The sequence below is a fragment of the Prinia subflava genome, chromosome Z (assembly GCF_021018805.1).
Source record: "Prinia subflava isolate CZ2003 ecotype Zambia chromosome Z, Cam_Psub_1.2, whole genome shotgun sequence".
Lineage (NCBI taxonomy): Eukaryota > Metazoa > Chordata > Aves > Passeriformes > Cisticolidae > Prinia > Prinia subflava.
The window spans coordinates 102057953-102077036 of NC_086283.1; the positions used below are offsets into that span (position 1 = coordinate 102057953).

Genomic DNA, 19084 nt, shown 5'->3' on the forward strand with positions numbered 1-19084 from the left:
CAAAGAGTTGGCCGTGCTCCTGAAAACCACTCTCAGATAGACCCAACAACCTCAAAATCCTCCCAGGAGGAGAAACCCCTCTCTGACTCCACCAGAGGGAGGAGAAAGTCCTGCTCAGCTTCCTTCCCCCAAATACTGCACCTGAGTGACCTGGGAGGGGGTTCCACATCCCGGGGGCAGCGCAGTGCCGGCACGGCCGAGCGCCCGTCCCTCCTCCGCTGAGCACTTTCCTCCCTCCTGCTTTCGTCCAGCCCAGCCTTAAATAAAACAAAACCTCCGCTGTTGTTTTTATCCGCGGTGCGGATCTGGGAATTGCCTGCATGGGGTCAGGGGAGCCGGAGAGGGGATTTATGCTGCTGAAATCGAGTTTGATCTCCAGAAGGGGCTGATAAAAATACAAGTGCTTAACTAGGTGTAACACACTGTCCTGCTGCATCCCGCTTGCCAGTAAAGAAGCAAAAAGTTCCCAAGATAGACTGAGGTTCACACCCGAGCTCCAGATATGGGGTCTTCAGATAAAGGAGCTGCGGCTGCCCCATGCAAGCCCCGCTTGCAGCATGGGCAGTGCAGAGCAGGTCAGCTTGAGCTGGGCTTAACCCTGCACCAAGCATCAACCTCTTCCCAATCATGCTTCTCAGCATGTCTTTAACCACAATTTTTCTGCCAGCATTAAATCTTCCAATACATTTTAAGTGTTCAGGACGAAAACAGGGGGTTTTTTTCACACAAGTTTTCTGCAAAGAACAACCAAAACAAACTCCTTCAATACATACACTAACAAACAAGTATTAAAAATATATAATGGAACACAAAAGATATTATCTTGTATAACCGTAGACATGTATTTCTATCTGTTATATATTTCTACCTCCTGAGATACTTCTATTAATATCTATTCTATTCTATTCTATTCTATTCTATTCTATTCTATTCTATTCTATTCTATTCTATATATTAATCAACTGCATTATGAGATCTCTTCTGCCTACCCAGCTGGACATAGTGGGAGATTTTTTTCTGCATTGGTATTTCCTATCTAAAGCAAATAAACATACAACTGAGCTGGGCTTCCCGAAAAAAAAAGAAGGGGAAAAAAAAAAAAAAAAGCCCCGCGAATTGAGAGGTTCTATAGTACAGGTGTTGACGTACAGCCAAAATCTCCAAGCTTGGTAAAGATTCAAGATACCGAGGAAGGAAACAGACAGAGATTCAGGGGTTTGAGTTCAAACAGCAATTAAGAACGCATGTAAATGGCGATAGATTAGTACAGAGGATCGCTGCGGCGCGCCGAAGATTTCCAACACGAGCACGATTAGCCTCCGAGCAATACATTCAAGTGCCTTCCCCTCCCCTCAGTATCCCCCAAAGCCCCCTAAAACCTGGGGAGGGGGAGCGGGGGAGGCGTTTAAAAACTAAAAATCGCGTATTTGCGAAGCCAAACCCACGGCATGTGACCCACCTTGCCTGTCCAGGTGCCGACCCTCGTCGTGCCCTCGGCTGCCGGGGCTGCGCGGGGAATCCGGCGGCGGCGCTCCCCGGGTGTCTGCAGCCGAGCGGAGATTGTCATTGATTTGTGTGCACAAAGTTAAGCCTTTCTAGGAGCGGTTGGGAGAATTCACTCCCACCACTCCCTCTAAACCAAAAGTATTTGGCACCAAGCCCTCCTCGTCCACCTGTACTATTAAGGTCTAAATAACACGTGGGATACGGACTGATATTTACCGGATCTGTTCGAGTTTCCTTTTTTAAACCAGCACACAAAGTTCTTCAGAAAGAAAAACTTGAGGGGTTGTTGTGGCTTTGAATTTTTTTTCAATTTTTTTTGAATTCTTTTTTTATCTCAGTTTTGTTAAAGCAGATTTATCTCATTCTTTTTGTTCTCTGCTCAGTGAGACAAGCCCCCTCCCTGGTCTAACTGGTGACCCCCGATTTGCCCCCACAGAGGTCACACTGTAGCTGACTTTCCTACGATCTGCTCCATTTCCCCTGCAAACCGTGCACCCATCTGAGATGGGTAAATGTGGGGATGGGGGCTGAAAACCACATCTCTTGAAAAAAAAAAAAGAACCGTCTGTAATTTAACTAAAAAAATCAGGTCACGTGAATGACCCAAACAAGCAAGAAGATGGAGGCAAAGTATCTTCAGACAGGGAGGTTGGTTTCTCCAGTCACTGAGTTGTCCCAGTGACAAGACCTCAGCCCAGCTGTCCAACCCAAGGAATGAGTGACTGAAAATCCGCCCCACCTGCCCAGTGTGGGGCTGCCAAGCCCCACCCCGAGGTTTGGGAGCCAACCCCTGGCCACATCAGCTTCACCAGACCCGGCCAACAACCCCGTCATGCACACACCTCCCGTGGGCCCTGGCCACAAGGATATCCCCAGAGGGGGATTCACCCCTCAGGAGCCAGTCTCAGCAGCCTCGAGGGCCTGGCTAAGCCCAGCTCACCTGGCTAAGCCCAGCTCACAACCCCAAAGGGTTGGCCATCGTGTTGAGTGACAAATAACTGGGCTCTGTCCTCTCCTCCATGGTAGGAACAGCTCGTTCTTGGGATTCTGCCCCAAATGAAGTGGTCACACTGAATAAAACACTGCATTTCACAAAATGCTAGCTCCTTGCTGGCACAGGTGTAACAAGGAAATACTTTTTTTTTTTTGTTAATACAATAAATTTGATGAGAGCAGCTGGACACTGAGTTCAACGTCACAAGTTTTCTGATGGTTTTCTTCTGAAGAAACACATTAAAAAAACCCTCAAATCACAACCAAAATTGTTTATACAAGGGAAATCTTTCTGAAGCACAAGGCAAAATCAAGTGTAAGATAGCCTGGGGCAACCTGGCACTCCCAGACAGGGCTTGGAAGAGCTCCGTGCTCAGCGCACGGTTACTTTTGAAACTTTTATTGCACGCTTTCTCAGTCTGTAGGAAAAAAAACATTAATGCTGTTTCCATCCCCACACCCAAAGCACTATCTGCAGCTCCTCTGACTACTGGGTTTCTAAGGAGTGTCTGGGTAAATCAGTAAATGAAGTCGAAGTGAACAATGTGTCTGGCCCCAAATAAGGGCAGAGCAAAACTTGGGCAGCATCCAGTGACTGTCAAAGTCGGCATGGAGAGGAACACCAATTGCCACCCACTGCTTTTCCTGGTACTCCCACAGCCAGCATCCCCTGTGGGGTGGGAGCACCCATGCAACCACCCACCCAAGTTCCTCAAGCACAAAATCATGCAATGCTTCACTTCCCACAAAACCTACCTTCCCCCTCCCCACCCCGCATCAAAAGGATTTGCCTTCATCAATTCACCAAAGTGCTGAAGAAAAAGTTACATCTCTCCCATGCCAGCAAAGCACGTTGTTCATGGTGCTGCTTCTCGAGAGGGTTTATAATCAGGGTGTATGAAAATGTCCTCAGCACTATGGAGGGCAGAAATGGAGCTGGGAAGGGGCTGGAGCCCCAGGAGAGGCTGAGGGAGCTGGGAAGGGGCTCAGCCTGGAGAAAAGGAGGCTCAGGGGGGACCTTGTGGCTCTGCACAGCTCCTGACAGGAGGGGACAGCCGGGGGGCTCTGGGAACAGGGACAAGAGGAAATGTCTTCCAGCTGCACCAGGAGAGGTTTAAATTGGATATTAGGGATTTTTTGTTTAATTGGAAGCATTGTCCAGCCCTGGCACAACTGCTCAGGGCAGTGGTGGCATCCCCAGCCCTGAAGGGGTTTAAAAGCTGTGTGGATGTGGCACTTGGGGACATGGATCAGTGGTGGCCTTGCCAGTGCTGGGGGAATGGCTGGACTTGAGGGTTTTTTCCAGCCTAAACTATTCCAACCCCAAATTCTTGCAAGCCAAACCCAGTACTTTCACACAGAAAAATATCTGGGTGTGGACTGTGACAATTGAAACATCTCAGTGATAACTTTGAGTCCAAAACCACTGCAGACCAATTAAGTCCCCACTGAACCCTGGAAATTATTTGCCCTTTTCCATATGAAATCAGCTCACTTTATTTTTCTTTTTAATCACTGTTAATGGAAGGTTCAACAGGTCTCCTACAGTATAAATGAGAAGAAAATAAAGTACTTCTAAGAAGGTGTGAAATAAGAACAGCAGGAGAAAGACAAGAAAGGGTTGGGTCAGACCCCACCTTGATTCACAAAGACAACAGGAAACACCTAGTAAAAATATTATTGAAAAGGTTGCAAGGATTTCTTATCACAGGTGAGGAAAACTCTAATTTCAAGTATATTGAATTGAAAACCTTCCAGAAGAGTACTTGAAGGAAGCTTATCTAATCAGAAAAATAAACAATCATTAAATGTAAAGATTTTCATGGGCAAACTAATTTTTGACAGAGTTTTGGGGGTTTTTTGGCTTGTGAATTTATACAGTATTTTCCTTTTGTACTTCAGTTTTTCAGGCTGATTTTAAACTTTCTAGTTGGAGCCCAGTAATCAACTGCACTGAATACAGCTCTCTGAGAGCTAGAGGAAGATAATTTTTGCTTCGAGATTTGCTGCATCAGTCACATTTTTCAAAGGAAAAATAATTTTCTTCCTCAAACATCCCCATTTCATTGCCAAACTGTCGTGGTTAAAAAAAATAAAAACAAAAACAAAACCTTCCTGTAACTTCCTGATTTTGGTAAGAAATTGAACCCATAAAAATATTCCATCACCACCACCAAAGCTCACCAAAAATGCCTGCAAATGGGAAACCTGGAAAAGGCCGGGGAGGTTTCCTCCAGGGTGTCCATCCCACACACCAGCACATGTCCCCACTAACTGCAGCATGGCAATAAAGTTAAACCTGGCCTAAATGCTTCCAAATGCTGGCTTTGTTTTATAGGTAACAGAGAATGGGGAAGGAAGAGATGTGAGCCCACAATTCTGACAAACACCACCCTCACTGGGGCACCAGCAGGGCCAGAAGGGAGTAGGATGGGGACATCACCCAACTTGTTTAAGGTCTCTGTGCCCGTGGCATGGAGATGGACTGCTGGTTTTCCATCTTTAAAGAGAACTGTGGACCTTAGCTGAGCATGAATGGGTAGATATTTCCTTGCTAGTAGTCCCACACCTTGCAGACAAGCAGCAGTTTCCAGCAAGAGGCTGAATTACCAGTTACCCCATGCCACAGACTGGGCAGATTTGCTGGCCCAGGACATGTCCATATACAAAGCTACTGCTGCCACAATACCCTTATACAAATAAAACTCAAAAAGCTCTACAGGAAATCAGTGAAAACCAATGCTGATGAAGTGCTTTCCCTAAACAATCACAGTGATTTCATATTTGAAACCTTAGTGGTTGTAATCCAGATTGATCCCGATGGATCCCCAGAGCTTTGTTACACAAAGCAGAAGACAATGAGGCTCCATTGTCTCCAGCAGAAATACAGTCAATTAATTATTTTACCCAGAGTCTTCCTCAAGGAACAGTTGGATTTCTTTCAAGGAACAGGGCTGGATGGAGCCAAGGTGATACTGAACAGGTATACATGTATTTACACAATATATGTGCAACTACACAGAGGATTTTTCTACCTCGTATGGCTTCATTGAGAAACTCTTGCAAGAGCTGTGCCCCTGACCAACCCCTGACTGTTCACCTGACCTGGAAATGCAGCCACCTCTGGCCCACCAGAGCTCCCAAGTCTTTCATGATCCACAGTTCCCAGTCTTTCTTAGTCCTGTGCAGCTTCAGGGTATGAGGAAGATCTCATGTTAGCAAGAAAACAGTAAAACCTCTGCAAAACTTTCAATCAAACCTGTATTTGGGTAGACCACACATGCCTGAAGGCAAAATCCTGGTCAAAAGATTCTCAGAATGGCTTAGAGAGGGAGGGACTTGCAAGACCACATCCTTCCAACCCCCCTGTCACTGGCAGGGGGTTGGAAAGACAAGGTCTTGCAAGTCCCTAGAAGCTTCCACTAGAACAGGGCACTTTACTCGCTTTTAATGCTTGTCCTCCCTTTCTCCTCACTGGCAAAGACTTTTGAGTCTGCTTCAGTTGGTGTTGGTGCTGGACTGGGACTGGGTGAGGGCAACTAAGAATAAATGGCAATAAAATGAAATTTAAACACAAATGGATGTTAACAATAAAAGGCATGACACGGATCAGACCCTCTTTTCAGAGCTTGATGGCTTGATCCATAATTTCATTGGGGATACCTCTCATACCCCAGGGCAGCTGAAGCTGAATGAGATGAAACCCAAGGAGGTTCAGATCACACCACCTGAACATTCTTCTGCTTCTGAACATTCACTTCACATGTGTTACCATCTCCAACACCAAAAAACTTCCCCAGCACCTCAGACTAAATTTCACATGGGCAAAAACCCAAATGCAGTGTGCTGTGGGATGGATGGGAAATGCTGGAGAGCACCTGCAAAGACTCAGATGCTACTGATGCTGCAGAGAGCAGCCTGACCTCCACCACAATCACTTTAAACCTCCCTGTGCAATTCACAGTCACAGCTGCAATTTTGAAACGCTTTCTCTGCCTCGTAATTTCTCAGCAGGTTATTCTTCCTTTGCTATCACACAAAATGAGCCACAGCTCCTTGCTGGGTCAACTCACACCATCCCACACGTGGATGGGCTAGGAACAACCAAGCCAATGGCTCATCATAGCCAGCATTTCAGCCTCCAAGTGCTGGTAACCTTCTGCACAGATAACTTGCTTTCCTTCCCAAACTGGAAAGTTAGCCTTAGCCAGGCATAGGAAATTCTGCAGAAGCTCCCTGATGTAGGTGGAAACAAATCCCTTTTGCTTTCAAAAGCTGTGGATCAGGCCACAGCTCTGTGCAGAGCATCCCATTAATAGTAAGAGGCAAATGAACCATTTTACTTCTCTTAGCTGAAAGAAAAAATAAAAATGCAGCTGACCTGATTTACCTTTCTGATAATGTATTTTAAAAAATGTTCCTGGGCTCAGGACTTTGCCAGCTGAGATTTCAGACGGAATGAGACTGTTTATGTCATGACCACAACCTTCTGAAAAATGCCCCTTTAGATGGGAAAGCTCACAAGACCCTCAGGTATAATGATCTCAGCTGTATCAATAACCACATTTCGGCAGATTCATTATCTGCTCGCCAGCCTGCCTGGCCGCACAGCGAAGCCTTGCAGCAGGATGGAGAAAGGAAAACATTGAATTCAGCCCTTCTTCCCACAGAAAAAAAAAAAAAAGAAATTGACATTGTGGGTCATTCTTTTCCTTAGCAAAAGCCAAGCTTTTATTTCCACTGCTTTCACGCTGTACTCGGGAGGGAGGACCTGAGCAACACACAATCCTGAACACAGCTGGTCAATCCCCCTTCAGTGGGTGCAGGAGGATTTTCCTGCACAGCTCCTATCTTCACATCCCAAGCATCCTCATCCCTTGCCATCCCAAACTTTACAGCAAAACTCTTTTTTTCTTCTTTTTTTTTGTTTCTTCCCCTCACAACATTCACTCCCTTATTCAAGACTTTAACATCCATCACTACATTATTCAAGGTTTTGACACCCATGTTAAATCTATTCATGCATTTAAGACCACACTTCATAGGAAATTTAGGCTACAAAACAAAGGTTTATTTCATATCAGTATTTTCAAGCAACAGGGACCGTTATGATCATGTATTTTGCCCTCCAGCTTCATACAAAATAAAATACTTCACCCAGTAATTTCTGCAGCAAGGCTCTCATTCCTGCCTGCCCTCTAGCATTTAGAAGCAGAGGCAAACTTGGCTAGAAGATTTCAAATCAAGGGGGCTTGCCCTGATCCTTTGGCAACTGTTTCTAGAAGTTTATTAGTATCATTATAAAGAATTTGCACTTATTTTCTTTCCTTTTTTTTTTTTCCCTGGACATGTTTAGCCCCTTTTTCTGAGCATCACATCACACCAACACTTTTTCTGCTAAATAAAACATTTTGACTCTCTTCCCAAAGTGGAGATTTGAAGGCTACAATCCTATGAGTAAGTATGAGAATTGTGAGCATCTCCCACATCATCTCACAACCAAAACCCAGATTGGTTTGGACTGGAAGGGACCACAAAGCTCACTTCATTCCACCCCCTGCCATGTGCAGGGACACCTTGCACTGTCCCAGGCTGCTCCCAGCCCTGTCCAGCCTGGCCTTGGACACTGCCAGGGATGCAGGGGCAGCCCCAGCTGCTCTGGGCACCCTGTGCCAGGGCCTGCCCACCCTCCCAGCCAGCAATTGCTGCCCAATCTCCCAGCTGGCGCTGCCCTCTGGCATTCCCTGGCAGCCATTCCCTGGGTGCTGTCCCTGCAGGCCTTGTCCCCAGGGCCTGTGCAGCTCTCCTGGAGCCCCTGGAGGCCCTGGCAGGGCTGGCAGCTCTCCCTGGAGCCTTCTCTTGTGCAGGGCAGAGCCCCAGGTGTGCCAGGCTGGCTGCAGAGCAGAGGGGCTCCAGCCCTCGGATGCTCCATGGCCTCCTCTAAGCTCATTCCAGCAGGTCCACATTCTCCTTATGCTGGGGGCCCCAGAGCTGGATGCAGAACCCCAGGTGGGGTCTCACCAGAGTGGAGTAGAAGGTGGTGGAAGATCTCTGCCCCACCACTGAGAGCATCTGTCCCCTCTGCCAGAGGATGTGGGATTCATTATTGCAACAGCCCACAGCTGGGGAAAGAGGAGGAAAGGAAAATGGCAAAGGTAAGAGGGAGAAAAAAACAGCAGCTCTGTCTTAGGTCAGGGGAGAGGGCAAGCAGCCACGAATTGCTAGGAGAGATGAGGGCTTGTACATCCACGGGTGATTAACCTAAAATTAGCATGGCAGCATGGAGATGGGGGTTGACAGATTGACATGTAGAATGGCCACGACTTAAAAGAATCTCAAAAGTTTTGGGGGAAAATCTCATCCTTCCTGGAAGGGCTGATTGTTTTGGAGCTCTCGGGGGTGGCTCTGCAAGTTCATAACTCCTCCTCAACGAATGCAAAGCGGTGAAGGGAGGAATTTTCTGGTCCTGAGGCCTCTTCCAGAGTCCTACACTGTGCCAAACCAAGGTATGGCCCTCCCAGCACTGGAGGCAAAACAGCAGAGACTTCTGGTGTGTGCAGAGTCACAGAGCAAAGCACAGAACATGTTCAGCCACATGTGGAAAGGGACAGCAAACAACCCGGGCAATATTGTAATGCCTTCGTACAAATCACAGCAGCACAGCCTCAGATGGGGAGAAAAGTAATGATGCAGAAAAGGCAAGGAGTGCTCAATCAATATTTCTGCCCCGCATCTGGAAAGAAGGCAGGATGAGGTGCTTGTATCACATGAGGAGGATGAAGTGCTTTCCAGTCCATTAGTAACCAAGGAGGTTGTTAAACAGCATCTACCAGTGATAAACAATTTTGAATCAGCAGGCCTGGATAACTTGCTCCCAAGAGCCCTCCAACAGCTGGCTGAGGAGCTCTCTGGCCTGCTGATGTTAATTTTTAATAAATCTTGGAATACCAGGGAAGATCCAGATGGATGGAGGCATGCAAATACTGCACTGATGTGCTAAAGGGGCAAGTGGGATGGCCTGATGAACAGGTTGGTTTGCCTGCCATCAGTCATGGGTAAAATAATGGGAACCCTCCCAAGAGTCACCCAGAAGAGGAATTAAAGGATGGAAATACAGCTCATGTTTGTCAGAGAGGTTCTGCGGCCAACACACCATGTCAAACAAAGCTGATTTCATTCTCTGAGTAGATTACAAGTTTGGTTAATAAAGATAATTGCTTAGAGATAATATACACATGCTCTTGTACAGCATTTGATTTACTAGGGCGTGGCAGGTTGATTATAAAATGAGCACTGCATTACGAGAATAAAACACATCTGCAGGGGATTCAGAGGGTATCCCAACAAATAGCTGTCAGAGGGGAATCAGGCTGTTTCCAGGGGGATTTCACAAGGCTCAATCCCAGCTCCATTATTCAGCATTTTCTTATCTGGAAGCAAATACAACGTCACTGCAGCTAAGTCAGCCACTACTAGACAAACAGGAGAGGCCAAGCCATCTGAGCAGAGCTGAGATGATGACAGCTCAGCATCTGGCTGGGGTCATCACTGCCCCTCAGAAGGTAAGAGGAAGGGGACAGCCAAGGAAAAGCAGAGGGAGGATGCTCAGACAGTGATGCTAAAGCAGGTGGAGGTGGGGACCACATGTTCCCCAGGAGATGCAGACCCCTGGCCCTGCAGAAGGGAAAAACATTGGATGTCTAGGGAAAACTAGGGAAAGTTTTCCTTAGGGAAAACTTCTTGGAGTGGATTTTAGGAGGTGAATCAGATCCTGGTATGAGAGAGGTCAGGATGAATGACTCCACACTGCAAGACTTTGCATCTGGGGTTGGATATTGCCTAGGAAAGGATGCATGACCCAGACCAGCCCTTTCCACACTTCATTCTGACACTGACCTTAGTGACCCTGAGGAAACCAACTAAAGCTTGAACCAGCTTCTTCTAACAGGAATATCCCATTTGGCCTTTCCCATTCCTGAGCTTTATCTGTCCATTGGGAAAACACTCAACGCATGGGCAGGCACCTCAGTGACCCCCTAAGGGAACTGCAGAGGTACCAGGCATGGAGTGACATCCCTGTAGGCAGCCCAAACACGTGGACACCTAGGTCTTGTCTGCTGCTCCAGACCCCTAACTCCAGCTGAAAGAAAAGGTTCTGAGAAACCTTTACCAATCTAAATGCTCAAACAACCCTACGTGAAGCAGCTTCTCTGGTTCACCAGAATCACTTACACTACCCTTAGCACCCTCTTCAACAACATGTCTTTTTTTTCCTGAAGCATCATCAGTTCAATTTTATTTTGGTTTACTTCTACTCTTTCACCCCAGAAAATCAGGTTATTCATACTCAAATATAGCACATTGTGTTTAGGAAAAGCTGCTCACTCACCCTGACCATGGCCAGCCAACATCTGACTCTTGCATGGGTGGGTTTTGGGGAGATGTGGGGCTCAGAAAACCCATGTGAGAGTGAATTTCCCTGGGTTCAGAGCAGAAGGGAGCCCTGTGGGAGAGAAGAGTGCATGCCCACCAGCTCATGTGCACTCCTCACTCTCAGCCCTGGGGCAGGTTCATGTCTTAGCTCCTCAGAGTATCACAGGAGCAAGGAGGTCCTTAGTGATTTGGACACACCAGGCCAGGTCACAGGGGCAGTTTCTTGCCCAGCTTTCACTTGTGTCTTCCTCTGGGCCTGGATGGACAGTCTGGTACCTCCTCTTCTTCTTCCTGCTGCTTCTGCAGTTTCCTTGAAAGGCACCAGACCTGCTCAGTCATGCAGAAGATGAGAGGAAACCTCGTCACCTCAAGAAAGCCCTGACCAATGTCATGACCACAACAAGGTTAGGCACCTTCACTGGAGCTCATGGAGGTCTCTGGAACAGCAAGGATGGGGAGAAGACTGGATTTGCACTGTTGCATTTCTCCTGGAGAGTGATGTGGGATGTTTGTTTCCTGATCCCAGCCTGAACCAAGCTCAAAGATTGCTCACTTCCACATGCACCAACGTGGCAAAGGTGGGCAAGGGAAAGAGCCTCACAGAAAAGCTGGATTTTTTTTTCATCTCATGTCTTTCCATCCTCCTAAATCAAATTCAAGGAAAAATTTAGCTTCCAACCTATTTTTTGTTAGGATTTGCAGAGGGCTTCTTGATACAGCTCCTGTCCTAAACATTCAGTTTCCCATGGGAACTGGAGATGAAGTCTGGCTAAGGACCAGGCTGGCCTCATGTTTCCATTTGACTCTGCCACTAACTAGTGATGGAGAACCTGCTGCTCACAGTGCTCCTCAAGGGCTCCTCCGACTGCTCCTGCTCCAGGGACAGAATGAGGTCAACAATTCAAATCCCAAATGTTTAACCCAAACAGGCCCCATCCATCAACACCTGAGCAGTGGAATAGAATACATTGTTGTTGCTGAAGGTGAACTGAACGGATGAGGCATTAAATCAAAAGTCTTACCTAATGCTAGACATTACAAAATGTTTCAACCTTTGCCAAAAGGTAAAAAAAAAAAGAGAGGGAAAAAAACAAAACAAAACAAAACAAAAGCCAGTTTGTCTTAAAATCACTGAATGCCAGCCAACAGTTTGGTGATCCAAACTGAAGGTAAAGACTTGTTCAAGAACACTGCAGCCACCTTGTTGGGCTGCCCAGATGGGAGGTTAAAAAGCCCATCAAAAACAAAAAAACCCATCTGGGGTCTCACCTGTAAATGCCACTGGGAAGATGTAGCAGGAACCCACCAAGGATCATCTTCCCTGTTGTGGCTTCCACTACCCAAACTCTCAGAAGCTCACAAGAAATTCCATCTCCCCAAAGAGTCACTAACTTTGATTGCCTCCTCTATCTCACCTGAATGTATCTGCCTCGTCTCCAAAAAAAGCCAAGGTGAGGTTTGATTTGGCCTCCAGCAACCTGTTCTAGTGCAAGGTGTTGGAATGAGATGAGCTTTAAGGTCCCTTCCAACCCAAACCTCTCTGGGATCCTGTGATTTTGTGCACCAAAGGGGAGATAGGATCACCACAGCATCACTCCTGAGCGTGCCTTTAAGTATCTGTGCTTGGCTCACAGCCCTCAGCGGGTGAGAGCCGTGCCAAGGAATGCCCTGCTGCCTCATTGCCTCCCACCTTCCCTTCTTCCCTGGCTCTGCACCCAGGGAAGCCAGGCTGAGGAGCAGAGCACAACCACAAGTGCTCCAATCCCTCCAAAAAAGGGAATTGCCTCCACTCCCACCTCCCTCCTCACCTCCAACTCAGCTCCCCGGGACAGAGTGTTTTTCCTCCACCACAACTAACGCCTGACGAGGCAGAACATCCCCCCTGCTCCCCTCAGGCCCGAGGGAGGGTGCAGCCAGAGTAAATTACTTAGAAGAGAAGGGGGAAAAAAAGTGAAATTAAACAACCACAGCAGACAAAGGCTTCTTGTCTGAGAACCCTGACTCAGCCAGCACATCGGGCAGGTTGGCACCGTGCTCAGGTGAGGCTGAGTGGGCAGGGGCTGTGCTGGGGTCGCTCTGGGAACCCCACTGCAGCACACCCCAAAATTTGGCAGCAGGGACCCCCAGTGCTCACCCAGGCACCCAGATCTTAGCAGGTGGGTAGAACCCAAGATTTCACATTTAGGCAGATGCGTAAGACCCGAAAGGTTTGGCTCTGACTGCTCCCACAGGATGTGATTTTTTCAACAGGTTGAACTTTTAATTGCATATTTTTCTCCCTTATGAAAAAAAAAAAAAAAGAGGAGGAGGAGTAGAATGGACTTATTTATCAAATGCAGCCAAACACTAGGCTGGACTCAGTCAGTGACACTTTGTATAATGGCATTCCAGTTTGTCCTCCTAAATAATTACTATTTTAATGAGCTCTTTTGCTCCAGCAGTGGTTTGTAGCCCCCACACTTTCTCAGGTCCTTCTGCACTTTAATTTGATTTTTTGAAAATTTCCAGTGTAATATTTTTATTAAGAAAAAAGAAAAAGGAAAGCAGGCTTGCTTCCCTCCTGCCTTACATGGGAGCAGGTAATGAATCTCTGAGCTCAGTTGTCCCAGCTCTTATCTCCATGGCCTTGCTGTTCCCAAACCTACTTATTTAAAAAACTCCCCCCTCATGAGATAATGGGAACAGAGAAAGTCGGCAAAGAAACAAAAAGGCAATCAGGATCTTTAGAGAAGCAGGGGAGCACCAAGATTTCCACCTGTTCTCCTCCTGCTGGGGCAGGTCTTTGGGTCACGACACCGTAAATGAGAAGAAGTCACTTCAGGGAGTGCAATCACGAGAGATGTGCTGTACATCACAAAGTTGTTTTTCAGAGCTTGGTCTTGCTGAGGACTCCATCTGGGTCATGCTCAGCTTGCCCTGGAAGTGGTGGCAGTCCAGACCTTGCAGCCCCGTGCTGGTGGAGGGGTCAGGGGTAACTCATGTCCAAATTCCAGCTGCTCCAGGCCAAGGTGGTGCTCCTGCCTGTCTGCAGAGGGTCCCTGGGGAAGGGCAGCGAGGCTCTGATCCTACAGCAAACCTGTGTGGGCTAGAATTGTCCCCCATCAGCCACAACACAGCTTCCTGACCCATCCAAACACCAAGCCTTGCTTTCATCACCTGCTCCTGGAAGTTCCTTGAGCTAGAAGGTGCAGTGGGTGCTGTGAAAACCTCTACAAAGCCCAGCAAAATAGAACCAAAAGCTGTGGCAGCATCCTCCCTTGCCCACCTCTGAACCCCATCACCAGGGGCTCCTGCTTATGGTGGGGACAGTGGCACCCCCTCAGTCCAAGTGGCAGAGCAGGCCCTGTCCCAGCTGAAGGATGGAGCAGGGATGGCTGGATTGAATGAGAGATGCACACTCAGGAGGAGAGAATCAGAGATGGTGGGGCCCCACACATCCACTCCTCCATGTGAGCCTAACGAGTCTCATTAACAGGGAGGACTGTTCTGCAGCTGGCTGGGATGAGGCGGGGGATGCAGAATCCTGACTCTTTCAGACCAGGAAAGAGCCCTGGAAAGGTAACAGGCTCTGGAGGGGCTTGCAGCCTAAGCCAGTGTCATAGGCTGCTTTCTAGGGGGACCTTTGGAAGTTTTCTCACAAATTTTCCCTAAACCAAGACAGCCAGGTTAGGGTTGGGGTGACACCTAGGAAAAGGTGACCTGACCAGACACTTTCAGGTTCCCTCCCCAGCACTCCAGAGCTGTGGGAGAAAAGAGCCACCAAACACTTAAGAGAGAGGTCAGAAAAGCAGCATCTCCAGTCCACGCAGTTTCACTGGGAGACAGGACATGGAAGAATTTATAATCAAGACTATCCAAAACGGAAGTTTGGCTTAAAAACCTTCAAAACCTCAGCAAACCTGGTTAAAACATCAGCCTAACCAGGCTGAGCACAGCTCTCCCCTTCAGACTGGGGAAACAAATGTTACAGGTTTATACACTAATTTATTTCCACCCATTTAACAAATTAATGTGTCCCTCCCATCCCCCTTCCCTGGAGTAGCAGGCTCTGCAGCTCAGAGTCAGTGAAACTCCTACTTCCCAAAGCCTTGGAGATATGCTTGACCTTCATTACTGCCCTGCTTTAATTTCTGGCCTCCCTCTGCTAACCCTCCCTGATGGAAACCTGCCAGGTTTTTCTCCCTCCCTGGGGGCCATCCTTGCTGCTATTTTGCTTGGGTTTTAATCACCTTCTACTTTGATGCCTCCAGTCTTTCTCAGCCTTCCCCTGTGCTGTGCCATCTCACCGTCCTTTTTGGGAGTACCAGATGGGCCAGCCAGATTACTCTTAGGAAATACCTACTCTTTTCTTGGTTTCTTCCCTGCCCTGGGAAAAGCTTCAAAGCTCCTCTCCCTGCTGGCAGGATTCCTCAGAGAAAAGCTCTGTGGACAAGGCCAAAAATCTCAGAGTCCCAGAATGGTTTGGGTTGGAAGAGACCTTAAAGCTCATCCTGTTCCACCCCCTGCCATGGGCAGGGACAGCTTCCACTGTCCCAGGCTGCTCCCAGCCCTGTCCAACCTGGCCTTGGGCACTGCCAGGGATCCAGGGGCTGCCACAGCTGCTCTCAGAAACCTATGCCAGGGCTCCACCACCCTCACAGGGAAGAATTTATTCCGAGTTCCAGAAGTGACCCTGCCTCTGGCAGTGGGAAACCATTCCCTCTTGTCCTATCCTTCCATGCCTTGTCCCAAGTCCCTCTCCAGCTCTCCTGGAGCCCCCTAAGACACTGGGAGGGGGTCTAAGGTCCTCCTGGAATCTTCTCAAGGCTGAACTCTCCAACTCTCTGTGTCCAAGCAGCTTGGCATTATGGCTTTAGGTCCCATCCAGGCTTCACCAACTGCCCTGAAGAGCCCAGCACCCACAGGCTCATACACCAAACCCCAGCTGTGCTTAAAAGAAGGTGCTCTCTCAACTCCAAGAACCTCAAGATTGTTTCAAACCTCTGAATAAACAGTAATCACTCTTCCAGGTCTCATTTACAGCTCTTGTTTTCGTTACCATTCCCAAACAACATCCAAGCCTTATCTGAGTGTTAAATTCCCAGCTCTGGAGGCATCCCCTGGCAGCCACTTTCACAGACTCAACCCAAGGGGAAAACACTTTCTCATGGACACAGCTGTTTCCTTAAACAGACCCTGTGTTATGAGATAGGGAGATCAGACAATGTACTTTCTCTGGCCACTCATTAGCTTAGAGATCCCCTTTTCTCTGCCTCTGCTTGGCTCTAAGCCTCCCCCACAGCTTTTTCCAGCCTCACTCTGGGTGATATTTTCCTCTGGCTGGTAATTGTTCTCATTGCCCTTGGCTCACAGATGGCCCTTGGAGAGCTCACTGCGGATGTGGTGCCAGCCCTGCTCCATTCCAGCTGCTAAAGGGCATTAGGAGACCAGCTACCACTGCACAGAGACCTTTCCTCTGCTCCATCTGCCCTTCCACACCCAGGCAATCACTGCAAGAGGCTTTTACTCACCAGGGTTGCCACAGCTGGGCCACGTCTCAGCCCCATCCCACCCTCCTGCCCCTCTGCCCCCCACACTAAGCCTCTCCATTCTATCTCAGTCTCCCTACCCACCCTTCCTCCTTGACAGTCTCTCCTGCCATGCAGCTGAGTCACTTCCCCTTCTCCAGACCTTTCCTTCAAGCTTTCCCATCCCCTTTGCCTTGGGAGCACCCCTGCAGTCCCAGTCCCAGTCCCAGCAAACCTCTCCCACAGAGGGGAGCAGCCCCTGGGATGAAATCCTTTATGCTGAGGGTGACAAAACACCAGCACAGGTTTCCTAGAGCAGCTGTGGCTGCCCCTGGATCCCCACAAGTGTCCAAGGCCAGGCTGGATGGGGCTCGGAGCAACCTGGGACAGTGGAAGGTGTCCCTGCCCATGGCAGGGGGTGGAATGAGATGAGTTTTAAGATCCCTTCTAACCCAAACCATTCCGTAAATCAGCCCCTGGGCTCCGGCCCCGCTTTTTTTTTACAGGGACAAACTGGGACTGCCACCCAGGCAGGAGGGATGTGAGTGGAAGAAAACAAGGGGGGAAAAAACACAGCAGAGCAGAGAGGAGGTGAAAGGAGGTCTTATTTTTCACCAAGCCAAGTTGTTTTTGGAGGCACAGACACTGGGTTCATTCATGAAGCAGCTAAGTGCAGGGTTTTCAACGGAAACAATGAATTAACAAGGATGAGCAGCAACAGGATAAATGACCTTTTTCCTGCCTCCCAAAGTGTCCTGTTTCTTTCCTAACCAAGCAGCCAACAGCTCATTTAGCTTCAAGGCACTCAGCCCCAGCGACCTGGTGCCTCTAGAAGTCCAAGGGCTTAGAGAGGAGCTTAGAGAGGAACCTCTTTCCCTGTGGCTTCACTCCCTTCCCACTCAAAACCATGGGAGCTGGAGGACTGCACATGGCATTTGGGATGTGAAGCATGGGTGCTGCCACGCAGCAAGGCAGCAGCCCCATGGCCAAAGTCAAGGCACCATGGAATGAAGCTGCATCACAGAAATTTATGCTGGAAATCAGGAGCAGGCTCTTCACCCAGAGGGTGGTCAGGCACTGGAACAGGCTCTCCAGGGGTGTGGTCATGGCCCCAAGCCTGACAGGGCTCAAGGAGCGTTTGGATGATGCTCTTATGTTTAGACAGTCCTGCAAGGAGTGGGGAAGGTGGGCTCAGTGATCCTTACGGGTTCTTTCCAATTTAGAATCACAGAATTTGTTTAGATTGGAAAAACCCCTCAAGACCATGGAGTCCAACCATTCCCCAGCACAGCCAAGGCCAGCACTGACCCAGTGTCCCCAGGTGCCACATCCACATGGCTTTTAAATCCCTCCAGGGATGGGGACTGCACCACTGCCCTGAGCAGCTGTGCCAGGGCTGGACAGCCCTTTCCATGGAGGAATTTTCCCTAATATGCAATCTAAACCTCCCCTGGCTGTCCCCTCCTGTCAGGAGCTGTGCAGAGCCACAAGGTCCCCCTGAGCCTCCTTTTCTCCAGGCTCAGCCCCTTTCCAGCTCCCTCAGCCTCTCCTGGGGCTCCAGCCCCTTCCCAGCTCCGTTCCTGCTCTGGACACACAAGATATTCTATGATACTCATGATTCTATGGTCGGTGCCCTGAACATGAACCCACTGGGTCCCAACTGAACCCGTCCATGGGAAAAAGACCCCAGTCCACTGAGAACCCAGTGCCTTTTACCACTTCCTCTTCAAAGACTCAGAAGGAAAGTGGTTTGTCTCACAGTTTCTGCTATCTCAAAATCTATCAGAAGGATACACTACCCTATGCTAACATAACGGATTAAAGCAGAAGATAAAATGCTGTTCCATTATCTATTTATTAAAAGCACCACTTGAACTGCTTTTACTCAGTGTACATCTCCCAGTAAAGAGGCACTCCTTGACGGTGTAAATCAGTGAGCAATTGTGTTTTAACAGCCTTTAGAATGGCATTTCCCCACGCTTTTAGACAGAGTATCAGACAGAAAACCTCTTCCAAAACTCACTTATCCTAACAGGCGAGATCACAGAGCTCTTTACTGCTCCTCTACCACCAAGACAAATACAAAATGGGCTTCTAAAACTCACAAAGCACAGCTCATTCCCATTTCTGCTGCATGAATATCCCTAATGATGGGACAAAATAAATAATTTTGCTAGCAGGGGAGAACTGTGCAGCTCCCACTGACAGATGGGGATCCTGGTAGGTGATGAGATGCAGACTTCAGCTCCCAGCCCAATGATGCCACCTCTGTGGTAGCTGTGGGTTCTGTGGGAATCAGCTCTTACAGAGCCAGAAAGGATGAAGCCATTGTGAATCTAGCAGTTCTCTGAGCAAAAGGGGGAAAAATGATGCCAAACTTTCAGCAAAAGATTTCAGGTGTGAATGTACCAATACATGTGAACTGCACAACAAAAGGGAGGTTGCTGGATTCTGTCTGCTTCACCAGAATAAATTAGGCTTCTGCTTGGTTGAGGATATTTTTCCATGCCAAGAAACATTCCCCTTAACTTTTAGCTAGGCTCTACTGCTTTCTAAATAATAAAATTCTAATTTTATTTGCAAAGTTTCTCAATAAAGAAACCTGGAGCAAGAGCATCCATGAGCAGGTTGGATTTCAAATGAAA

The 19084-nt window shown here is 48.2% G+C and overlaps 1 protein-coding gene across 8 annotated transcripts in view; it reads right to left on the bottom strand.

The window, feature by feature from the left end:
• ZBTB7C (zinc finger and BTB domain containing 7C) overlaps positions 1 to 19084 on the bottom strand; it is a 153429-nt gene that overhangs the window by 49537 nt on the left and 84808 nt on the right. The window contains exon 1 of one of the 8 annotated variants that reach the window (XM_063421486.1): positions 1460 to 2372. The exons of the other annotated variants lie outside the window; for them this stretch is intronic. The gene's annotated coding sequence lies outside the window, so the exon portion shown is untranslated. Of the gene's footprint in view, positions 1 to 1459; positions 2373 to 19084 lie in introns of those variants that run through there. 8 annotated transcript variants of the gene reach the window in all.